Source organism: Brienomyrus brachyistius, chromosome 2 (genome assembly GCF_023856365.1).
Source record: "Brienomyrus brachyistius isolate T26 chromosome 2, BBRACH_0.4, whole genome shotgun sequence".
Taxonomy (NCBI): Eukaryota; Metazoa; Chordata; class Actinopteri; order Osteoglossiformes; family Mormyridae; genus Brienomyrus; species Brienomyrus brachyistius.
Window position 1 is genome coordinate 41,184,956 of NC_064534.1, and position 23,111 is coordinate 41,208,066.

Consider the following 23,111-nt stretch of genomic DNA (forward strand, 5'->3'; position numbering starts at 1 on the left):
CCCTTCCATTTTACTATTTTATATATATATTTTTATTTTCTCTCTTTCATAAAGGCAGCTTTTACACACCGTTTTACTCTAAATACTGCCTGGTAATTCTAGGTGCTGTAAGCTCTTCGTGCCTTTATTCCACCAGGGCGCGATCTTCTCACAAACTTGAAGACTGTCACTCCCCATTCACGTTTTACAACTTATTTGTAATGATAAAGAGACAGCTTTTTACACACAGTTTTAAACAAAGTACTGATATTATTCCTCTTCAACTGACCGCTTTGTTTTCTATGCAAAAACCACTTCGCCACAGAAGACTCGATATTATTGGCATAGCAAGTTCTGCTCTTCTCCTTTCAAAACTTGCTAAAAGCTGTATTTAAAAGAACAGATTGGCCGGGGTAATTCACACCCTTCAATGCCAGCTTAATGTTTAGGTTAGTGGGAATCACAGAGGAATTAGGGATGGAAACTTCTTTGCTGGTGGTAGAAGCGGTCTGGTGAATTTTTAGAGAGAAGAGGCCGTCGATGTTTGAATGTAGAAAATTGTTCTGGCTGCAGCCTGCAGTATGGACTTGTTGGTGTGTGTAGCTCCCAGTGTTCTAACAGCGCGACGTTTTGGGGAAGCATGTGATTCAGCAGCTACCAGTGGGCTTCGTGCGGCGGAGATTTTGTGGCTGTTAGCGGAGTTGATAACAGAGGGTCGTTAAGAGAAGCCTGCATGCAGTAGGCAAAGGAGTAATGTTTGCCGGCGGGGGACGTGCGGCGATTAACCTGTGCGGTAGTGAAAAGGAGTTAAAAAGAAGGAAGTGTGCGGATGCGGAAAGAATGGAATAATTGTGGTAGGCTGCCGGCTGAGTAGTTTGGTGAATGTTTGGTGTGGGTCCGGCGCTGCCGATTGGATGGTGGGGCTGCAGTGTGAGTCAGAAAAAAAAAAAAAAAGAACATTAGTAGGATCCAATGGGACCAACTGTCATGTATAGAGGCGTGTAATGCAAAAGGGCTGTTTTTGGTCGCGTCTCTCGCTTATGGCCATACCACCCTGAACACGCCCGATCTCGTCTGATCTCGGAAGCTAAGCAGGGTAGGGTCTGGTTAGTACTTGGATGGGAGACCTCCTGGGAATACCAGGTGCTGTAAGCTTTTCTCACTTTTACTTTATACAGGGGGCGCTCCACTTCACGATTAATTTAAATCTATCACTCCCCTTCCATTTTACTATTTTATATATATATTTTTATTTTCTCTCTTTCATAAAGGCAGCTTTTACACACCGTTTTACTCTAAATACTGCCTGGTAATTCTAGGTGCTGTAAGCTGTTCGTGCCTTTATTCCACCAGGGCGCGATCTTCTCACAAACTTGAAGACTGTCACTCCCCATTCACGTTTTACAACTTATTTGTAATGATAAAGAGACAGCTTTTTACACACAGTTTTAAACAAAGTACTGATATTATTCCTCTTCAACTGACCGCTTTGTTTTCTATGCAAAAACCACTTCGCCACAGAAGACTCGATATTATTGGCATAGCAAGTTCTGCTCTTCTCCTTTCAAAACTTGCTAAAAGCTGTATTTAAAAGAACAGATTGGCCGGGGTAATTCACACCCTTCAATGCCAGCTTAATGTTTAGGTTAGTGGGAATCACAGAGGAATTAGGGATGGAAACTTCTTTGCTGGTGGTAGAAGCGGTCTGGTGAATTTTTAGAGAGAAGAGGCCGTCGATGTTTGAATGTAGAAAATTGTTCTGGCTGCAGCCTGCAGTATGGACTTGTTGGTGTGTGTAGCTCCCAGTGTTCTAACAGCGCGACGTTTTGGGGAAGCATGTGATTCAGCAGCTACCAGTGGGCTTCGTGCGGCGGAGATTTTGTGGCTGTTAGCGGAGTTGATAACAGAGGGTCGTTAAGAGAAGCCTGCATGCAGTAGGCAAAGGAGTAATGTTTGCCGGCGGGGGACGTGCGGCGATTAACCTGTGCGGTAGTGAAAAGGAGTTAAAAAGAAGGAAGTGTGCGGATGCGGAAAGAATGGAATAATTGTGGTAGGCTGCCGGCTGAGTAGTTTGGTGAATGTTTGGTGTGGGTCCGGCGCTGCCGATTGGATGGTGGGGCTGCAGTGTGAGTCAGAAAAAAAAAAAAAAAGAACATTAGTAGGATCCAATGGGACCAACTGTCATGTATAGAGGCGTGTAATGCAAAAGGGCTGTTTTTGGTCGCGTCTTTCGCTTATGGCCATACCACCCTGAACACGCCCGATCTCATCCGATCTCGGAAGCCAAGCAGCGTAGGGTCTGGTTAGTACTTGGATGGGAGACCTCCTGGGAATACCAGGTGCTGTAAGCTTTTCTCACTTTTACTTTATACAGGGGGCGCTCCACTTCACGATTAATTTAAATCTATCACTCCCCTTCCATTTTACTATTTTATATATATATATATATTTTTCTCTCATTCATAAAGGCAGCTTTTACACACCGTTTTACTCTAAATACTTCCTGGTAATTCTAGGTGCTGTAAGCTGTTCGTGCCTTTATTCCACCAGGGCGCGATCTTCTCACAAACTTGAAGACTGTCACTCCCCATTCACGTTTTACAACTTATTGTTAATGATAAAGAGACAGCTTTTTACACACAGTTTTAAACAAAGTACTGATATTATTCCTCTTCAACTGACCGCTTTGTTTTCTATGCAAAAACCACTTCGCCACAGAAGACTCGATATTATTGGAATAGCAAGTTCTGCTCTTCTCCTTTCAAAACTTGCTAAAAGCTGTATTTAAAAGAACAGATTGGCCGGGGTAATTCACACCCTTCAATGCCAGCTTAATGTTTAGGTTAGTGGGAATCACAGAGGAATTAGGGATGGAAACTTCTTTGCTGGTGGTAGAAGCGGTCTGGTGAATTTTTAGAGAGAAGAGGCCGTCGATGTTTGAATGTAGAAAATTGTTCTGGCTGCAGCCTGCAGTATGGACTTGTTGGTGTGTGTAGCTCCCAGTGTTCTGACAGCGCGATGTTTTGGGGAAGCATGTGATTCAGCAGCTACCAGTGGGCTTCGTGCGGCGGAGATTTTGTGGCTGTTAGCGGAGTTGATAAAAGAGGGTCGTTAATAGAAGCCTGCATGCAGTAGGCAAAGGAGTAATGTTTGCCGGCGGGGGACGTGCGGCGATTAACCTGTGCGGTAGTGAAAAGGAGTTAAAAAGAAGGAAGTGTGAGGATGCGGAAAGAATGGAATAATTGTGGTAGGCTGCCGGCTGAGTAGTTTGGTGAATGTTTGGTGTGGGTCCGGCGCTGCCGATTGGATGGTGGGGCTGCAGTGTGAGTCAGAAAAAAAAAAAAAAAGAACATTAGTAGGATCCAATGGGACCAACTGTCATGTATAGAGGCGTGTAATGCAAAAGGGCTGTTTTTGGTCGCGTCTTTCGCTTATGGCCATACCACCCTGAACACGCCCGATCTCATCCGATCTCGGAAGCCAAGCAGGGTAGGGTCTGGTTAGTACTTGGATGGGAGACCTCCTGGGAATACCAGGTGCTGTAAGCTTTTCTCACTTTTACTTTATACAGGGGGCGCTCCACTTCACGATTAATTTAAATCTATCACTCCCCTTCCATTTTACTATTTTATATACATATATATATTTTTCTCTCATTCATAAAGGCAGCTTTTACACACCGTTTTACTCTAAATACTTCCTGGTAATTCTAGGTGCTGTAAGCTGTTCGTGCCTTTATTCCACCAGGGCGCGATCTTCTCACAAACTTGAAGACTGTCACTCCCCATTCACGTTTTACAACTTATTGTTAATGATAAAGAGACAGCTTTTTACACACAGTTTTAAACAAAGTACTGATATTATTCCTCTTCAACTGACCGCTTTGTTTTCTATGCAAAAACCACTTCGCCACAGAAGACTCGATATTATTGGAATAGCAAGTTCTGCTCTTCTCCTTTCAAAACTTGCTAAAAGCTGTATTTAAAAGAACAGATTGGCCGGGGTAATTCACACCCTTCAATGCCAGCTTAATGTTTAGGTTAGTGGGAATCACAGAGGAATTAGGGATGGAAACTTCTTTGCTGGTGGTAGAAGCGGTCTGGTGAATTTTTAGAGAGAAGAGGCCGTCGATGTTTGAATGTAGAAAATTGTTCTGGCTGCAGCCTGCAGTATGGACTTGTTGGTGTGTGTAGCTCCCAGTGTTCTGACAGCGCGATGTTTTGGGGAAGCATGTGATTCAGCAGCTACCAGTGGGCTTCGTGCGGCGGAGATTTTGTGGCTGTTAGCGGAGTTGATAAAAGAGGGTCGTTAATAGAAGCCTGCATGCAGTAGGCAAAGGAGTAATGTTTGCCGGCGGGGGACGTGCGGCGATTAACCTGTGCGGTAGTGAAAAGGAGTTAAAAAGAAGGAAGTGTGCGGATGCGGAAAGAATGGAATAATTGTGGTAGGCTGCCGGCTGAGTAGTTTGGTGAATGTTTGGTGTGGGTCCGGCGCTGCCGATTGGATGGTGGGGCTGCAGTGTGAGTCAGATAAAAAAAAAAAAAGAACATTAGTAGTATCCAATTGGACCAACTGGCATGTATATAGGCGTGTAATGCAAAAGGGCTGTTTTTGGTCACGTCTCTCGCTTATGGCCATACCACCCTGAACACGCCCGATCTCATCTGATCTCGGAAGCCAAGCAGGGTAGGGTCTGGTTAGTACTTGGATGGGAGACCTCCTGGGAATACCAGGTGCTGTAAGCTTTTCTCACTTTTACTTTATACAGGGGGCGCTCCACTTCACGATTAATTTAAATCTATCACTCCCCTTCCATTTTACTATTTTATATATATATATATTTTTCTCTCATTCATAAAGGCAGCTTTTACACACCATTTTACTTTAAATACTTCCTGGTAATTCTAGGTGCTGTAAGCTGTTCGTGCCTTTATTCCACCAGGGCGCGATCTTCTCACAAACTTGAAGACTGTCACTCCCCATTCACGTTTTACAACTTATTGTTAATGATAAAGAGACAGCTTTTTACACACAGTTTTAAACAAAGTACTGATATTATTCCTCTTCAACTGACCGCTTTGTTTTCTATGCAAAAACCACTTCGCCACAGAAGACTCGATATTATTGGCATAGCAAGTTCTGCTCTTCTCCTTTCAAAACTTGCTAAAAGCTGTATTTAAAAGAACAGGTTGGCCGGGGTAATTCACACCCTTCAATGCCAGCTTAATGTTTAGGTTAGTGGGAATCACAGAGGAATTAGGGATGGAAACTTCTTTGCTGGTGGTAGAAGCGGTCTGGTGAATTTTTAGAGAGAAGAGGCCGTCGATGTTTGAATGTAGAAAATTGTTCTAGCTGCAGCCTGCAGTATGGACTTGTTGGTGTGTGTAGCTCCCAGTGTTCTGACAGCGCGACGTTTTGGGGAAGCATGTGATTCAGCAGCTACCAGTGGGCTTCGTGCGGCGGAGATTTTGTGGCTGTTAGCGGAGTTGATAACAGAGGGTCGTTAAGAGAAGCCTGCATGCAGTAGGCAAAGGAGTAATGTTTGCCGGCGGGGGACGTGCGGCGATTAACCTGTGCGGTAGTGAAAAGGAGTTAAAAAGAAGGAAGTGTGCGGATGCTGTCACGGGACGTGGTGCGCGAGCGCGGAGGAGAGCGGCGAAGGTGCGGAAGGAGGAAGCAGGCAGGCAGGATACGGGACGAACGGGGTTTAATTGGGAATACGAGGATCTCACGCACACAAACATCCATGAACATCAATGACAGACAAAGCAAACTGGGGAGACCAGGACTTAAATACACGGAACAAGGCAGCAGGAAACAAGACATGACTGGGCAGGATCAGGAAATCACACGTGGGTAATTAGGGGGCGTGGCACACACGAGGAGCGGACGAGCCGGGCATGACAGAACCCCCCCCCCAAAGGCGCGCTACACCGGGTGCGCCAAGGAAGGGGGCGACGGACGGGACGAGGCAGAACAGGACCTGGAAAACAAGAACAGAATTAACGCACGACGGGGAACAGGACCGAAGCACAAAACAAGGCAAGAGACAGAACATAGGACAGGAGCAGACAAAGGGCCGGGAAAGCGGAGAGACAGATCAGAAAGGGAGACACAGAGGGAACAGGCGGGACAAAAGGACCGGGAGTGAACGGAGGGAAGCCAGAGGGAGAAGGAGGAACACAAGGAGCGAAGGGACGAGGGACAAAGGCGGAAGGAGGAGAAAAGACAGGCGGGACAGAGACGGGAAAGAAGGGAGAGAAGGAGGGGGAAGGAAGGGGAGCCCGAGGGAGCCCCAGCGGGCGACGGGAGGCAGCCGGAGGGGCCGCAGGCGGCCGGGAGGCCGGAGCCGGAGGGGATCGAGAAGGGGCAGAGGAGACAGGGCGAGGGACCCGCGGAGGGGCCAGGGAGGGAGCAGGAGGGAGCACCAGGGAAGGGGACGAGGGAGCTGGAAGGGGCCAGGGCGATTGCACGGAGGAGGGGGGAGCCGCAGCAGGCGGCGATGTCCGGGGGAGGGCCGGAGGTAGGGGCCCCGCAGGCGACCGACCAGGACCCGGAGAGGGGAGCGAGGCAGGGCGACGAGGCACCGGAGAGGGACCCGCAGGCGACAGCCGACCCGGAGGGCCAGGACCCGCAGGCGCCAACCGAGCCCCAGCGCAGGCGAGGCAGGGCGAGCCAGGGGGCAGGGCGGGCGGGACCCCAGCCCTGCGTCTGTGTCCCCTCCCTTTACGGGACACAGACATGACCCCAGGTCGGGGTCGAGTTCGCCGGGGCGAGGGAGAAACTGTCACAGGGGGAGAAGGGACAGGAGCGCGGTCAGGAGCTGCAGATGGCTGCAGTGGGGGCGCCTGGACAGGAACAGGAGCGCGGTCCGGAACAGGAGCGCGGTCAGGAACAGGAGCTGGCTGCAGTGGGGGCGCCTGCCCGGGAGCTGCAGCAGGCGGCTGCAGAGGGGGCGCCTCTGCAGGAACTTGAGCGCGGTCAGGAACAGGAGGTGGCTGCAGTGGGGGCGCCGGCCCGGGAGCGGGGTCCGCCGGCAATGGCGGCTGCACGGGAGCGGGGTCCGCCGGCAATGGCGGCTGCACGGGAGCGGGGTCCGCCGGCAATGGCGGCTGCACGGGAGCGGGGTCCGCCGGCAATGGCGGCTGCGCGGGAGCGCAAGCCGCAGGTGGAGGAAGCTGCGCAGATCTACCGGACAGCGGCGATGGCTGCTCCGGCTGCGCAGGTTGCAGAGGCTGGCGCTGCGCTGATAGCGCAGGCAGAACTGGCACGTCCTGGGAGGGGGAGACGGGCGCGGTCCTCTTCGGGACCCGGGGTATCGAGTCCCTTACGGCCCTAATACCTCCCCAATTAGCCAGGTGTTCAGGCCGGTGATTATACCGGTACAGGGGCGGTAGTTCATCCGGAGCGAACGGCTCCAGCTCGGGATACGAGAAAGGAATGTCCTCCTCGTCGCTGCTGGAAGCCCCGACTCTCACCATGAAGTGGACTCCCCAATGGAACGGGTCAGGGACGGAGCCCTGGACGAGCCCCTCTCTCTCGTCCTCAGCGAAAGACCAGGAGTCGGCGAGGGAGCATGTGCCCAGTCGGATGGGCTCAGGCAGGGGCTTCCTTCTCCTCTGCTTCCTCCTTTTCTTCTGGTCCGTCATTCTGTCACGGGACGTGGTGCGCGAGCGCGGAGGAGAGCGGCGAAGGTGCGGAAGGAGGAAGCAGGCAGGCAGGATACAGGACGAACGGGGTTTAATTGGGAATACGAGGATCTCACGCACACAAACATCCATGAACATCAATGACAGACAAAGCAAACTGGGGAGACCAGGACTTAAATACACGGAACAAGGCAGCAGGAAACAAGACACGACTGGGCAGGATCAGGAAATCACACGTGGGTAATTAGGGGGCGTGGCACACACGAGGAGCGGACGAGCCGGGCATGACAGATGCGGAAAGAATGGAATAATTGTGGTAGGCTGCCGGCTGAGTAGTTTGGTGAATGTTTGGTGTGGGTCCGGCGCTGCCGATTGGATGGTGGTGCTGCAGTGTGAGTCAGATTAAAAAAAAAAAAACCAGGAGTAGGATCCAATGGGACTAACTGGCATGTATAGACGCGTGTAATGCAAAAGGGCTGTTTTTGGTCGCATCTCTCGCTTATGGCCATACCACCCTGAACACGCCCGATCTCATCCGATCTCGGAAGCCAAGCAGGGTAGGGTCTGGTTAGTACTTGGATGGGAGACCTCCTGGGAATACCAGGTGCTGTAAGCTTTTCTCACTTTTACTTTATACAGGGGGCGCTCCACTTCACGATTAATTTAAATCTATCACTCCCCTTCCATTTTACTATTTTATATATATATATATATATTTCTCTCATTCATAAAGGCAGCTTTTACACACCGTTTTACTATAAATACTTCCTGGTAATTCTAGGTGCTGTAAGCTGTTCGTGCCTTTATTCCACCAGGGCGCGATCTTCTCACAAACTTGAAGACTGTCACTCCCCATTCACGTTTTACAACTTATTGTTAATGATAAAGAGACAGCTTTTTACAGACAGTTTTAAACAAAGTACTGATATTATTCCTCTTCAACTGACCGCTTTGTTTTCTATGCAAAAACCACTTCGCCACAGAAGACTCGATATTATTGGCATAGCAAGTTCTGCTCTTCTCCTTTCAAAACTTGCTAAAAGCTGTATTTAAAAGAACAGATTGGCCGGGGTAATTCACACCCTTCAATGCCAGCTTAATGTTTAGGTTAGTGGGAATCACAGAGGAATTAGGGATGGAAACTTCTTTGCTGGTGGTAGAAGCGGTCTGGTGAATTTTTAGAGAGAAGAGGCCGTCGATGTTTGAATGTAGAAAATTGTTCTGGCTGCAGCCTGCAGTATGGACTTGTTGGTGTGTGTAGCTCCCAGTGTTCTGACAGCGCGACGTTTTGGGGAAGCATGTGATTCAGCAGCTACCAGTGGGCTTCGTGCGGCGGAGATTTTGTGGCTGTTAGCGGAGTTGATAACAGAGGGTCGTTAAGAGAAGCCTGCATGCAGTAGGCAAAGGAGTAATGTTTGCCGGCGGGGGACGTGCGGCGATTAACCTGTGCGGTAGTGAAAAGGAGTTAAAAAGAAGGAAGTGTGCGGATGCGGAAAGAATGGAATAATTGTGGTAGGCTGCCGGCTGAGTAGTTTGGTGAATGTTTGGTGTGGGTCCGGCGCTGCCGATTGGATGGTGGGGCTGCAGTGTGAGTCAGATAAAAAAAAAAAAGAACATTAGTAGTATCCAATGGGACCAACTGGCATGTATAGAGGCGTGTAATGCAAAAGGGCTGTTTTTGGTAGCATCTCTCGCTTACGGCCATACCACCCTGAACACGCCTGATCTCGTCTGATCTTGGAAGCTAAGCAGGGTAGGGTCTGGTTAGTACTTGGATGGGAGACCTCCTTGGAATACCAGGTGCTGTAAGCTTTTCTCACTTTTACTTTATACAGGGGGCGCTCCACTTCACGATTAATTTAAATCTATCACTCCCCTTCCATTTTACTATTTTATATATATATTTTTTTTTTCTCTCATTCATAAAGGCAGCTTTTAGAAACCGTTTTACTCTAAATACTTCCTCGTAATTCTAGGTGCTGTAAGCTGTTCGTGCCTTTATTCCACCAGGGCGCGATCTTCTCACAAACTTGAAGACTGTCACTCCCCATTCACGTTTTACAACTTATTGTTAATGATAAAGAGACAGCTTTTTACACATAGTTTTAAACAAAGTACTGATATAATTCCTCTTCAACTCACCGCTTTGTTTTCTATGCAAAAACCACTTCGCCACAGAAGACTCGATATTATTGGCATAGCAAGTTCTGCTCTTCTCCTTTCAAAACTTGCTAAAAGCTGTATTTAAAAGAACAGATTGGCCGGGGTAATTCACACCCTTCAATGCCAGCTTAATGTTTAGGTTAGTGGGAATCACAGAGGAATTAGGGATGGAAACTTCTTTGCTGGTGGTAGAAGCGGTCTGGTGAATTTTTAGAGAGAAGAGGCCGTCGATGTTTGAATGTAGAAAATTGTTCTGGCTGCAGCCTGCAGTATGGACTTGTTGGTGTGTGTAGCTCCCAGTGTTCTGACAGCGCGACGTTTTGGGGAAGCATGTGATTCAGCAGCTACCAGTGGGCTTCGTGCGGCGGAGATTTTGTGGCTGTTAGCGGAGTTGATAACAGAGGGTCGTTAAGAGAAGCCTGCATGCAGTAGGCAAAGGAGTAATGTTTGCCGGCGGGGGACGTGCGGCGATTAACCTGTGCGGTAGTGAAAAGGAGTTAAAAAGAAGGAAGTGTGCGGATGCGGAAAGAATGGAATAATTGTGGTAGGCTGCTGGCTGAGTAGTTTGGTGAATGTTTGGTGTGGGTCCGGCGCTGCCGATTGGATGGTGGGGCTGCAGTGTGAGTCAGATAAAAAAAAAAAACCAGGAGTAGGATCCAATGGGACTATCTGGCATGTATAGACGCGTGTAATGCAAAAGGGCTGTTTTTGGTAGCGTCTCTCGCTTACGGCCATACCACCCTGAACACGCCCATATCTCGTCTGATTTTGGAAGCTAAGCAGGGTAGGGTCTGGTTAGTACTTGGATGGGAGACCACCTGGGAATACCAGGTGCTGTAAGCTTTTCTCACTTTTACTTTATACAGGGGGCGCTCCACTTCACGATTAATTTAAATCTATCACTCCCATTCCATTTTACTATTTTATATATATATTTTTTTTTTTCTCTCATTCATAAAGGCAGCTTTTAGAAACCGTTTTACTCTAAATACTTCCTGGTAATTCTAGGTGCTGTAAGTTGTTCGTGCCTTTATTCCACCAGGGCGCGATCTTCGCACAAACTTGAAGACTGTCACTCCCCATTCACGTTTTACAACTTATTGTTAATGATAAAGAGACAGCTTTTTACACACAGTTTTAAACAAAGTACTGATATTATTCCTCTTCAACTGACCGCTTTGTTTTCTATGCAAAAACCACTTCGCCACAGAAGACTCGATATTATTGGCATAGCAAGTTCTGCTCTTCTCCTTTCAAAACTTGCTAAAAGCTGTATTTAAAAGAACAGATTGGCCGGGGTAATTCACACCCTTCAATGCCAGCTTAATGTTTAGGTTAGTGGGAATCACAGAGGAATTAGGGATGGAAACTTCTTTGCTGGTGGTAGAAGCGGTCTGGTGAATTTTTAGAGAGAAGAGGCCGTCGATGTTTGAATGTAGAAAATTGTTCTGGCTGCAGCCTGCAGTATGGACTTGTTGGTGTGTGTAGCTCCCAGTGTTCTGACAGCGCGACGTTTTGGGGAAGTATGTGATTCAGCAGCTACCAGTGGGCTTCGTGCGGCAGAGATTTTGTGGCTGTTAGCGGAGTTGATAACAGATGGTCGTTAAGAGAAGCCTGCATACAGTAGGCAAAGGAGTAATGTTTGCCGGCGGGAGACGTGCGGCGATTAACCTGTGCGGTAGTGAAAAGGAGTTAAAAAGAAGGAAGTGTGCGGATGCGGAAAGAATGGAATAATTGTGGTAGGCTGCCGGCTGAGTAGTTTGGTGAATGTTTGGTGTGGGTCCGGCGCTGCCGATTGGATGGTGGTGCTGCAGTGTGAGTCAGATAAAAAAAAAAAAAAAAACCAGGAGTAGGATCCAATGGGACTAACTGGCATGTATAGACGCGTGTAATGCAAAAGGGCTGTTTTTGGTCGCGTCTTTCGCTTATGGCCATACCACCCTGAACACGCCTGATCTCGTCTGATCTCGGAAGCTAAGCAGGGTAGGGTCTGGTTAGTACTTGGATGGGAGACCACCTGGGAATACCAGGTGCTGTAAGCTTTTCTCACTTTTACTTTATACAGGGGGCACTCCACTTCACGATTAATTTAAATCTATCACTCCCCTTCCGTTTTACTATTTTATATATATATAACTATATATTTTTTCTCTCATTCATAAAGGCAGCTTTTACACACCGTTTTACTCTAAATACTGCCTGGTAATTCTAGCTGCTGTAAGCTGTTCGTGCCTTTATTCCACCAGGGCGCGATCTTCTCACAAACTTGAAGACTGTCACTCCCCATTCACATTTTACAACTTATTGTTAATGATAAAGAGACAGCTTTTTACACATAGTTTTAAACAAAGTACTGATATAATTCCTCTTCAACTCACCGCTTTGTTTTCTATGCAAAAACCACTTCGCCACAGAAGACTCGATATTATTGGCATATTATCTGCTCTTCTCCTCCTTTCAAAACTTGCTAAAAGCTGTATTTAAAAGAGCAGGTTGGCCGGGGTAATTCACACCCTTCAATGCCAGCTTAATGTTTAGGTTAGTGGGAATCACAGAGGAATTAGGGATGGAAACTTCTTTGCTGGTGGTAGAAGCGGTCTGGTGAATTTTTAGAGAGAAGAGGCCGTCGATGTTTGAATGTAGAAAATTGTTCTGGCTGCAGCCTGCAGTATGGACTTGTTGGTGTGTGTAGCTCCCAGTGTTCTGACAGCGCGACGTTTTGGGGAAGCATGTGATTCAGCAGCTACCAGTGGGCTTCGTGCGGCGGAGATTTTGTGGCTGTTAGCGGAGTTGATAACAGAGGGTCGTTAAAAGAAGCCTGCATGCGGTAGGCAAAGGAGTAATGTTTGCCGGCGGGGGACGTGCGGCGATTAACCTGTGCGGTAGTGAAAAGGAGTTAAAGAGAAGGAAGTGTGCGGATGCGGAAAGAATGGAATAATTGTGGTAGGCTGCCGGCTGAGTAGTTTGGTGAATGTTTGGTGTGGGTCCGGCGCTGCCGATTGGATGGTGGGGCTGCAGTGTGAGTCAGATAAAAAAAAAAAAAAACATTACTAGGATCCAATGGGACCAACCGGCATGTATTGAGGCGTGTAATGCAAAAGGGCTGTTTTTGGTAGCATCTCTCGCTTACGGCCATACCACCCTGAACACGCCCGATCTTGTCTGATCTTGGAAGCTAAGCAAGGTAAGGTCTGGTTAGTACTTGGATGAGAGACCACCTGGGAATACCAGGTGCTGTAAGCTTTTCTCACTTTTACTTTATACAGGGGGCGCTCCACTTCACGATTAATTTAAATCTATCACTCCCCTTCCATTTTACTATTTTATATATATATATTTTTTTTTTTCTCTCATTCATAAAGGCAGCTTTTACACACCGTTTTACTCTAAATACTGCCTGGTAATTCTAGGTGCTGTAAGCTGTTCGTGCCTTTATTCCACCAGGGCGCGATCTTCTCACAAACTTGAAAACTGTCACTCCACATTCACGTTTTACAACTTATTGTTAATAATAAAGAGACAGCTTTTTACACACAGTTTTAAACAAAGTACTGATACAATTCTTCTTCAACTCACCGCTTTGTTTTCTATGCAAAAACCACTTCACCACAGAATATTCGATATTATTGGCATATTATCTGCTCTTCTCCTCCTTTCAAAACTTGCTAAAAGCTGTATTTAAAAGAGCAGGTTGGCCGGGGTAATTCACACCCTTCAATGCCAGATTAATGTTTAGGTTAGTGGGAATCACAGAGGAATTAGGGATGGAAACTTCTTTGCTGGTTGTAGAAGCGGTCTGGTGAATTTTTAGAGAGAAGAGGCCGTCGATGTTTGAATTTAGAAAATTGTTCTGGCTGCAGCCTGCAGTATGGACTTGTTGGTGTGTGTAGCTCCCAGTGTTCTGACAGCGCGACGTTTTGGGGAAGCATGTGATTCAGCAGCTACCAGTGGGCTTCGTGCGGCGGAGATTTTGTGGCTGTTAGCGGAGTTGATAACAGAGGGTCGTTAAGAGAAGCCTACATGCAGTAGGCAAAGGAGTAATGTTTGCCGGCGGGGGACGTGCGGCGATTAACCTGTGCGGTAGTGAAAAGGAGTTAAAAAGAAGGAAGTGTGCGGATGCGGAAAGAATGGAATAATTGTGGTAGGCTGCTGGCTGAGTAGTTTGGTGAATGTTTGGTGTGGGTCCAGCGCTGCCGATTGGATGGTGGGGCTGCAGTGTGAGTCAGATAAAAAAAAAAAAAAACAGGAGTAGGATCCAATGGGACTAACTGGCATGTATAGACGCGTATAATGCAAAAGGGCTGTTTTTGGTAGCATCTCTCGCTTACGGCCATACCACCCTGAACACGCCCGATCTCATCTGATCTCGGAAGCTAAGCAGCGTAGGGTCTGGTTAGTTCTTGGATGGGAGACCACCTGGGAATACCAGGTGCTGTAAGCTTTTCTCACTTTTACTTTATACAGGGGGCGCTCCACTTCACGATTAATTTAAATCTATCACTCCCCTTCCATTTTACTATTTTATATATATATATTTTTTTTTTCTCTCATTCATAAAGGCAGCTTTTAGAAACCGTTTTACTCTAAATACTTCCTGGTAATTCTAGGTGCTGTAAGCTGTTCGTGCCTTTATTCCACCAGGGCGCGATCTTCTCACCAACTTGAAGACTGTCACTCCCCATTCACGTTTTACAACTTATTGTTAATGATAAAGAGACAGCTTTTTACACACAGTTTTAAAGAAAGTACTGATATTATTCCTCTTCAACTGACCGCTTTGTTTTCTATGCAAAAACCACTTCGCCACAGAAGACTCGATATTATTGGCATAGCAAGTTCTGCTCTTCTCCTTTCAAAACTTGCTAAAAGCTGTATTTAAAAGAACAGATTGGCCGGGGTAATTCACACCCTTCAATGCCAGCTTAATGTTTAGGTTAGTGGGAATCACAGAGGAATTAGGGATGGAAACTTCTTTGCTGGTGGTAGAAGCGGTCTGGTGAATTTTTAGAGAGAAGAGGCCGTCGATGTTTGAATGTAGAAAATTGTTCTGGCTGCAGCCTGCAGTATGGACTTGTTGGTGTGTGTAGCTCCCAGTGTTCTGACAGCGCGACGTTTTGGGGAAGCATGTGATTCAGCAGCTACCAGTGGGCTTCGTGCGGCGGAGATTTTGTGGCTGTTAGCGGAGTTGATAACAGAGGGTCGTTAAAAGAAGCCTGCATGCGGTAGGCAAAGGAGTAATGTTTGCCGGCGGGGGACGTGCGGCGATTAACCTGTGCGGTAGTGAAAAGGAGTTAAAGAGAAGGAAGTGTGCGGATGCGGAAAGAATGGAATAATTGTGGTAGGCTGCCGGCTGAGTAGTTTGGTGAATGTTTGGTGTGGGTCCGGCGCTGCCGATTGGATGGTGGGGCTGCAGTGTGAGTCAGATAAAAAAAAAAAAAAACATTAGTAGGATCCAATGGGACCAACCGGCATGTATAGAGGCGTGTAATGCAAAAGGGCTGTTTTTGGTAGCATCTCTCGCTTACGGCCATACCACCCTGAACACGCCCGATCTTGTCTGATCTTGGAAGCTAAGCAAGGTAAGGTCTTGTTAGTACTTGGATGGGAGACCACCTGGGAATACCAGGTGCTGTAAGCTTTTCTCACTTTTACTTTATACAGGGGGCGCTCCACTTCACGATTAATTTAAATCTATCACTCCCCTTCCATTTTACTATTTTATATATATATTTTTTTTTTCTCTCATTCATAAATGCAGCTTTTACACACCGTTTTACTCTAAATACTGCCTGGTAATTCTAGCTGCTGTAAGCTGTTCGTACCTTTATTCCACCAGGACGTGATCTTCTCACAAACTTGAAGACTGTCACTCCCCATTCACGTTTTACAACTTATTGTTAATGATAAAGAGACAGCTTTTTACACGCAGTTTTAAACAAAGTACTGATATAATTCCTCTTCAACTCACCACTTTGTTTTCTATGCAAAAACCACTTCGCCACAGAAGACTCGATATTATTGGCATATTATCTGCTCTTCTCCTCCTTTCAAAACTTGCTAAAAGCTGTATTTAAAAGAGCAGGTTGGCCGGGGTAATTCACACCCTTCAATGCCAGCTTAATGTTTAGGTTAGTGGGAATCACAGAGGAATTAAGGATGGAAACTTCTTTGCTGGTGGTAGAAGCGGTCTGGTGAATTTTTAGAGAGAAGAGGCCGTCGATGTTTGAATGTAGAAAATTGTTCTGGCTGTAGCCTGCAGTATGGACTTGTTGGCGTGTGTAGCTCCCAGTGTTCTGACAGCGCGACGTTTTGGGGAAGCATGTGATTCAGCAGCTACCAGTGGGCTTCGTGCGGCGGAGATTTTGTGGCTGTTAGCGGAGTTGATAACAGAAGGTCATTAAGAGAAGCCTGCATGCGGTAGGCAAAGGAGTAATGTTTGCCGGCGGGGGACGTGCGGCGATTAACCTGTGCGGTAGTGAAAAGGAGTTAAAGAGAAGGAAGTGTGCGGATGCGGAAAGAATGGAATAATTGTGGTAGGCTGCCGGCTGAGTAGTTTGGTGAATGTTTGGTGTGGTTCCGGCACTGCCGATTGGATGGTGAGGCTGCAGTGTAAGTCAGATTAAAAAAAAAAAAAAAAACAGGAGTAGGATCCAATGGGACTAACTGGCATGTATAGACGCGTGTAATGCAAAAGGGCTGTTTTTGGTAGCATCTTTCGCTTACGGCCATACCACCCTGAACACGCCCGATCTCGTCTGATCTCGGAAGCCAAGCAGGGTAGGGTCTGGTTAGTACTTGGATGGGAGACCTCCTGGGAATACCAGGTGCTGTAAGCCTTTCTCACTTTTACTTTATACAGGGGGCGCTCCACTTCACGATTAATTTAAATCTATCACTCCCCTTCCATTTTACTATTTTATATATATATATTTTTTTTTCTCTCATTCATAAAGGCAGCTTTTAGAAACCGTTTTACTCTAAATACTTCCTGGTAATTCTAGGTGCTGTAAGCTGTTCGTGCCTTTATTCCACCAGGGCGCGATCTTCTCACAAACTTGAAGACTGTCACTCCCCATTCACGTTTTACAACTTATTGTTAATGATAAAGAGACAGCTTTTTACACACAGTTTTAAACAAAGTACTGATATTATTCCTCTTCAACTGACCGCTTTGTTTTCTATGCAAAAACCACTTCGCCACAGAAGACTCGATATTATTGGCATAGCAAGTTCTGCTCTTCTCCTTTCAAAACTTGCTAAAAGCTGTATTTAAAAGAACAGATTGGCCGGGGTAATTCACACCCTTCAATGCCAGCTTAATGTTTAGGTTAGTGGGAATCACAGAGGAATTAGGGATGGAAACTCCTTTGCTGGTGGTAGAAGCGGTCTGGTGAATTTTTAGAGAGAAGAGGCCGTCGATGTTTGAATGTAGAAAATTGTTCTGGCTGCAGCCTGCAGTATGGACTTGTTGGTGTGTGTAGCTCCCAGTGTTCTGACAGCGCGACGTTTTGGGGAAGCATGTGATTCAGCAGCTACCAGTGGGCTTCGTGCGGCGGAGATTTTGTGGCTGTTAGCGGAGTTGATAACAGAGGGTCGTTAAGAGAAGCCTGCATGCAGTAGGCAAAGGAGTAATGTTTGCCGGCGGGGGACGTGCGGCGATTAACCTGTGCGGTAGTGAAAAGGAGTTAAAAAGAAGGAAGTGTGCGGATGCGGAAAGAATGGAATAATTGTGGTAGGCTGCCGGCTGAGTAGTTTGGTGAATGTTTGGTGTGGGTCCGGCGCTGCCGATTGGATGGTGGGGCTGCAGTGTGAGTCAGATAAAAAAAAAAAAAGAACATTAGTAGGATCCAATGGGAGCAACTGGCATGTATAGAGGCGTGTAATGCAAAAGGGCTGTTTTTGGTAGCATCTCTCGCTTACGGCCATACCACCCTGAACACGCCTGATCTCGTCTGATCTCGGAAGCCAAGCAGGGTAGGTTTTGGTTAGTAGTTGGATGGGAGACCTCCTGGGAATACCAGGTGCTGTAAGCTTTTCTCACTTTTACTTTATACAGGGGGCGCTCCACTTCACGATTAATTTAAATCTATCACTCCCCTTCCATTTTACTATTTTATATATATATATATATATTTTTTCTCTCATTCATAAAGGCAGCTTTTAGAAACCGTTTTACTCTAAATACTTCCTGGTAATTCTAGGTGCTGTAAGCTGTTCGTGCCTTTATTCCACCAGGGCGCGATCTTCTCACAAACTTGAAGACTGTCACTCCCCATTCACGTTTTACAACTTATTGTTAATGATAAAGAGACAGCTTTTTACACACAGTTTTAACACTACGATCCCTGAAATCAACGAAATTTTTCGGACGCACCTCGGGTGGAGCCCCCCCCTCACTCCCCACACAAGCTGCCCGCCCCCTCATCAGCGCCAATCAACACCTATTGTTTTGCAAATGAAAGCGGAGTTTCACGGTTTCAGCTTCGGGTCTGCACAGAAACGTTTTCTAACAGTGTGGTCTGAGGAATCGTAAAATACATGCGTTAATATATCATAATTTGAAACACCATTTCTCTTGATTCGGTAATTTCAGTTTTAAGAAAGTATTTGATGGAATAAATACATGCATTTGCTTACTGCCTGTAGCAATCGGTAATCTGATTTTCAGTTTTAAAGTTCGATCAGGGCTAAATGACAAATTAATTAATGTATGTCATTAAAATTACCCTGGCATGATATTTGCATTATAAATGTACCGACAGACAAAGCATTTTTATAGGTAATGAAGAAAAACCTGCAACTTGCAATGTGCAAAGACCGTAATCCCCGTAAGAAGTGCATGCACACAAAAGACTGCTGATTACTATGTCCATTTGTTATGAGAGAGCACAATGCGCTTTGAATGTAAACACTGACGTTGCTACTTGCGAAAAAGATCGCGCAGTTATGAGCGCACAAAAGACTGTAAATTACTGCGGACGTGTGTGCATTTGTGCGTAGGATTATGAGATGCCACGGTGAACTTCACACGGAAACAATTCACATGTTACATGGGAAACATTGCGCAGTTATCAGCGCACAAAAGACTGTAAATTACTCCCGACGTGTGTGCATTTGTGTGTGGGATTATGAGATGCCATGGTGAACTTCACACGGAAACAATTCACATGTTACATGGGAAACATTGCGCAGTTATCAGCGCACAAAAGACTGTAAATTACTCCCGACGTGTGTGCATTTGTGTGTGGGATTATGAAATGCCACAGTGAACACAAACACTTCGTGATGTACGTATGAAACAGGATGGGCAATTATGAGCACACAAAAGTGCTAATTATTCATAAACAGATTGTGGTCCAGATATATAATTACGGCATAATAAAAAAAAGACTTTCGCGTGCGTGTGTGTTTCCGTATAACATTCAATCGGTTATTTTTGATATAATAAATACATACAGTTGATGTCTGCGACAATCTGTGTAACCTTATTCAGTTGTAAAAGTTAGAGCTAAAAGATAAATTGATTTACATATATCGGTAAAAGAACCATGGCATAACATTAGCGCGATATATGCATTATAAATGAATCACTAAGTAAGAACTCAGGACACTGCAGCTGCGCTTTGCATGAAGGCTAAAGATGGCTCTGTTTGGGAAAAAGAAACTTCGGCGTCGATTTATGCAAGAAAAAGAGATTGAAAAAGAAATGAAGACACAGCTTAGACAAGCTTCTGTTCCTCAGCTTTCCACTGGAAAGAGGACTCAGTGTCAGGTGCTCCGTCACTGTAATAGGCAGGGGCGCCGCTAAGGGGGGGAAAGTTGGGACAATTCTAAGGGCCCACGCCCTTTAGGGGCCCCCAGAGATCTGAATGGGTGTGGTAGGGGGGCCCAACCTCATATTTTGTCATAGGGCCCAAAATTGCTAGCGGCGCCCCTGGTAATAGGAACCACAGTACGGAGAGATGTGTGCAGTGTGACAGGTACACCTGTCGCAAGTGTAGGAAGGAGTGTCATTGGGTGTGTGATGACTGTTAGTGGATAGAAAAGGTTTTGTATCTTTAGTGTATGTGCTTATTTTGTATAATAAATGTGTATCTTCCACTTGAATGACACGGACTCTCTCTCTCTATCATACACACACATGCTCTTTATCTTTATACCATCTGATACTTGAAATTTACACATTCTTTGTCAATATTCCTGCAGCTTGTACTCATGAATCAATGATGCAACTTTTCCCCATGTGGCACATGAAGTGTTTACATCAGAAATGCACATGCGTGCACATGTATGACATGTTATTTCATCATACATTTACACATATAGTTGTAGACACAGAACATACATCAAAATATATGTATTTGCTATATCAAAATATATTAGTGTAATTGACACCACGGTTACCGTAGTAGATTTGGGGGTTCCACTGTATTTCAAATTATTATGTATCAAAGCATGTGAATCCTTACAATACATCACTAGATAAACTCTTTAGTGCAGACCTGAGTTGAAGAAGTGACTTCAGGCTGGGGGATGACTTCAGCTGAGTGACTGTGATTCATTTGCAAAACAAAAGGTGTTAATGGTGCTGGAGAGGGGGCGGGCAGCTTGTGAGGGGAGTAAGAGGGGGGGCTCCTTGTGAGGAGAGCCTCATTTTTCCAGGAATTCTAGTGTTAAACAAAGTACTGATATTATTCCTCTTCAACTGACCGCTTTGTTTTCTATGCAAAAACCACTTCGCCACAGAAGACTCGATATTATTGGCATAGCAAGTTCTGCTCTTCTCCTTTCAAAACTTGCTAAAAGCTGTATTTAAAAGAACAGATTGGCCGGGGTAATTTACACCCTTCAATGCCAGCTTAATGTTTAGGTTAGTGGGAATCACAGAGGAATTAGGGATGGAAACTTCTTTGCTGGTGGTAGAAGCGGTCTGGTGAATTTTTAGAGAGAAGAGGCCGTCGATGTTTGAATGTAGAAAATTGTTCTGGCTGCAGCCTGCAGTATGGACTTGTTGGTGTGTGTAGCTCCCAGTGTTCTGACAGCGTGACGTTTTGGGGAAGCATGTGATTCAGCAGCTACCAGTGGGCTTCGCGCGGCGGAGATTTTGTGGCTGTTAGCGGAGTTGATAACAGAGGGTCGTTAAGAGAAGCCTGCATGCAGTAGGCAAAGGAGTAATGTTTGCCGACGGGGGACGTGCGGCGATTAACCTGTGCGGTAGTGAAAAGGAGTTAAAAAGAAGGAAGTGTGCGGATGCGGAAAGAATGGAATAATTGTGGTAGGCTGCCGGCTGAGTAGTTTGGTGAATGTTTGGTGTGGGTCCGGCGCTGCCGATTGGATGGTGGTGCTGCAGTGTGAGTCAGATAAAAAAAAAAAAAAACCAGGAGTAGGATCCAATGGGACCAACTGGCATGTATAGAGGCGTGTAATGCAAAAGGGCTGTTTTTGGTAGCGTCTCTCGCTTATGGCCATACCACCCTGAACACGCCCGATCTCGTCTGATCTCAGAAGCTAAGCAGGGTAGGGTATGGTTAGTACTTGGATGGGAGACCACCTGGGAATACCAGGTGCTGTAAGCTTTTCTCACTTTTACTTTATACAGGGGGCGCTCCACTTCACGATTAATTTAAATCTATCACTCCCCTTCCATTCTACTATTTTATATATATTTTTTTATTTTCTCTCTTTCATAAAGGCAGCTTTTACACACCGTTTTACTCTAAATACTGCCTGGTAATTCTAGGTGCTGTAAGCTCTTCGTGCCTTTATTCCACCAGGGCGCGATCTTCTCACAAACTTGAAGACTGTCACTCCCCATTCACGTTTTACAACTTATTGTTAATGATAAAGAGACAGCTTTTTACACACAGTTTTAAACAAAGTACTGATATTATTCCTCTTCAACTGACCGCTTTGTTTTCTATGCAAAAACCACTTCGCCACAGAAGACTCGATATTATTGGCATAGCAAGTTCTGCTCTTCTCCTTTCAAAACTTGCTAAAAGCTGTATTTAAAAGAACAGATTGGCCGGGGTAATTCACACCCTTCAATGCCAGCTTAATGTTTAGGTTAGTGGGAATCACAGAGGAATTAGGGATGGAAACTTCTTTGCTGGTGGTAGAAGCGGTCTGGTGAATTTTTAGAGAGAAGAGGCCGTCGATGTTTGAATGTAGAAAATTGTTCTGGCTGCAGCCTGCAGTATGGACTTGTTGGTGTGTGTAGCTCCCAGTGTTCTGACAGCGCGACGTTTTGGGGAAGCATGTGATTCAGCAGCTACCAGTGGGCTTCGTGCGGCGGAGATTTTGTGGCTGTTAGCGGAGTTGATAACAGAGGGTCGTTAAGAGAAGCCTGCATGCAGTAGGCAAAGGAGTAATGTTTGCCGGCGGGTGACGTGCGGCGATTAACCTGTGCGGTAGTGAAAAGGAGTTAAAAAGAAGGAAGTGTGCGGATGCGGAAAGAATGGAATAATTGTGGTAGGCTGCCGGCTGAGTAGTTTGGTGAATGTTTGGTGTGGGTCCGGCGCTGCCGATTGGATGGTGGGGCTGCAGTGTGAGTCAGATAAAAAAAAAAAAAAAAACAGGAGTAGGATCCAATGGGACTAACTGGCATGTATAGACGCGTGTAATGCAAAAGGGCTGTTTTTGGTAGCGTCTCTCGCTTATGGCCATACCACCCTGAACACGCCCGATCTCATCCGATCTCGGAAGCCAAGCAGGGTAGGGTCTGGTTAGTACTTGGATGGGAGATCTCCTGGGAATACCAGGTGCTGTAAGCTTTTCTCACTTTTACTTTATACAGGGGGCGCTCCACTTCACGATTAATTTAAATCTATCACTCCCCTTCCATTTTACTATTTTATATATATATATATATTTTTCTCTCATTCATAAAGGTAGCTTTTACACACCGTTTTACTCTAAATACTTTCTGGTAATTCTAGGTGCTGTAAGCTGTTCGTGCCTTTATTCCACCAGGGCGCGATCTTCTCACAAACTTGAAGACTGTCACTCCCCATTCACGTTTTACAACTTATTGTTAATGACAGCTTTTTACACACAGTTTTAAACAAAGTACTGATATTATTCCTCTTCAACTGACCGCTTTGTTTTCTATGCAAAAACCACTTCGCCACAGAAGACTCGATATTATTGGCATAGCAAGTTCTGCTCTTCTCCTTTCAAAACTTGCTAAAAGCTGTATTTAAAAGAACAGATTGGCCGGGGTAATTCACACCCTTCAATGCCAGCTTAATGTTTAGGTTAGTGGGAATCACAGAGGAATTAGGGATGGAAACTTCTTTGCTGGTGGTAGAAGCGGTCTGG

The 23,111-nt window shown here is 46.0% G+C and overlaps 13 non-coding genes and 2 pseudogenes across 13 annotated transcripts; all 15 read left to right on the forward strand.

Annotated features, from left to right (window-relative positions):
- Window positions 1-1,015: 1,015 nt before the first annotated feature.
- Window positions 1,016-1,134, forward strand: LOC125732215 (5S ribosomal RNA). Its single transcript, XR_007391704.1, has one exon. It is a non-coding gene; the product is annotated as a 5S ribosomal RNA (ribosomal RNA).
- A 1,077-nt stretch (window positions 1,135-2,211) lies between these two features.
- Window positions 2,212-2,330, forward strand: LOC125734750 (5S ribosomal RNA). Its single transcript, XR_007394053.1, has one exon. It is a non-coding gene; the product is annotated as a 5S ribosomal RNA (ribosomal RNA).
- A 1,078-nt stretch (window positions 2,331-3,408) lies between these two features.
- On the forward strand, window positions 3,409-3,527 carry LOC125732695 (5S ribosomal RNA). The gene has a single exon (XR_007392067.1). It is a non-coding gene; the product is annotated as a 5S ribosomal RNA (ribosomal RNA).
- A 1,078-nt stretch (window positions 3,528-4,605) lies between these two features.
- Window positions 4,606-4,724, forward strand: LOC125733040 (5S ribosomal RNA). Its single transcript, XR_007392398.1, has one exon. It is a non-coding gene; the product is annotated as a 5S ribosomal RNA (ribosomal RNA).
- A 3,401-nt stretch (window positions 4,725-8,125) lies between these two features.
- Window positions 8,126-8,244, forward strand: LOC125732696 (5S ribosomal RNA). Its single transcript, XR_007392068.1, has one exon. It is a non-coding gene; the product is annotated as a 5S ribosomal RNA (ribosomal RNA).
- Window positions 8,245-9,321: 1,077 nt separating this feature from the next.
- Window positions 9,322-9,440, forward strand: LOC125735734 (5S ribosomal RNA). Its single transcript, XR_007395025.1, has one exon. It is a non-coding gene; the product is annotated as a 5S ribosomal RNA (ribosomal RNA).
- Window positions 9,441-10,514: 1,074 nt separating this feature from the next.
- Window positions 10,515-10,634, forward strand: LOC125737120 (5S ribosomal RNA). Its single transcript, XR_007396387.1, has one exon. It is a non-coding gene; the product is annotated as a 5S ribosomal RNA (ribosomal RNA).
- Window positions 10,635-11,714: 1,080 nt separating this feature from the next.
- LOC125733783 (5S ribosomal RNA) lies at window positions 11,715-11,833 on the forward strand. Its single transcript, XR_007393119.1, has one exon. It is a non-coding gene; the product is annotated as a 5S ribosomal RNA (ribosomal RNA).
- Window positions 11,834-12,915: 1,082 nt separating this feature from the next.
- Window positions 12,916-13,034, forward strand: LOC125731711 (5S ribosomal RNA; annotated as a pseudogene).
- A 1,079-nt stretch (window positions 13,035-14,113) lies between these two features.
- LOC125735470 (5S ribosomal RNA) lies at window positions 14,114-14,232 on the forward strand. The gene has a single exon (XR_007394766.1). It is a non-coding gene; the product is annotated as a 5S ribosomal RNA (ribosomal RNA).
- A 1,078-nt stretch (window positions 14,233-15,310) lies between these two features.
- Window positions 15,311-15,429, forward strand: LOC125731775 (5S ribosomal RNA; annotated as a pseudogene).
- Window positions 15,430-16,508: 1,079 nt separating this feature from the next.
- On the forward strand, window positions 16,509-16,627 carry LOC125732420 (5S ribosomal RNA). Its single transcript, XR_007391800.1, has one exon. It is a non-coding gene; the product is annotated as a 5S ribosomal RNA (ribosomal RNA).
- A 1,078-nt stretch (window positions 16,628-17,705) lies between these two features.
- Window positions 17,706-17,824, forward strand: LOC125730415 (5S ribosomal RNA). Its single transcript, XR_007390746.1, has one exon. It is a non-coding gene; the product is annotated as a 5S ribosomal RNA (ribosomal RNA).
- A 3,424-nt stretch (window positions 17,825-21,248) lies between these two features.
- LOC125736535 (5S ribosomal RNA) lies at window positions 21,249-21,367 on the forward strand. The gene has a single exon (XR_007395813.1). It is a non-coding gene; the product is annotated as a 5S ribosomal RNA (ribosomal RNA).
- A 1,078-nt stretch (window positions 21,368-22,445) lies between these two features.
- LOC125734013 (5S ribosomal RNA) lies at window positions 22,446-22,564 on the forward strand. The gene has a single exon (XR_007393343.1). It is a non-coding gene; the product is annotated as a 5S ribosomal RNA (ribosomal RNA).
- The last annotated feature ends 547 nt before the right edge of the window (window positions 22,565-23,111 follow it).